Here is a 526-nt window from a genome sequence, read left to right on the forward strand (position 1 = left end):
TGTTACTGATTCTCCTTCTTCACCTCCCTTTAACTTTCAGGTGTATGTACTTGAGGAACAGGGGTCCATCAAACCTAGTTCCAAGAGTTGCAGATATCAGAGTTTTAGAGAGAGAGTGTGCTAGAGCGAGAAGAGAAGAAGAGCAACAGGCTCACTTGCAGAGATTGGATATTGATATGGCAGATCAACCGCAAGGACATAACACCCACAACGAGCAGGTCGACCCATTGGGACCTATGATCGTCCAAACATTAATGGTCAGAGGTTGGGTATCCGCGCTCCACCAGTGGAAACCAACAACTTTGAGGTCAATCCAGGACTCCTCAACGTGATCGAGAACAACAAGTATCATGGCTTGCCTGTAGAGGACCCTTTTGATCACTTGGACAAGTTTGACAGCTACTGCGGATTGTCAAAAACCAATGGAGTGTCCGAAGACGCCTTCAAGCTCAAGCTATTCCCTTTCTCTTTGGGGGATAAGGCACGCCAGTGGGAGAAGACTGTACCCAGTGAATCCATAACTACA

This window comes from Brassica oleracea, chromosome C2 (genome assembly GCF_000695525.1).
Source record: "Brassica oleracea var. oleracea cultivar TO1000 chromosome C2, BOL, whole genome shotgun sequence".
Taxonomy (NCBI): Eukaryota; Viridiplantae; Streptophyta; class Magnoliopsida; order Brassicales; family Brassicaceae; genus Brassica; species Brassica oleracea.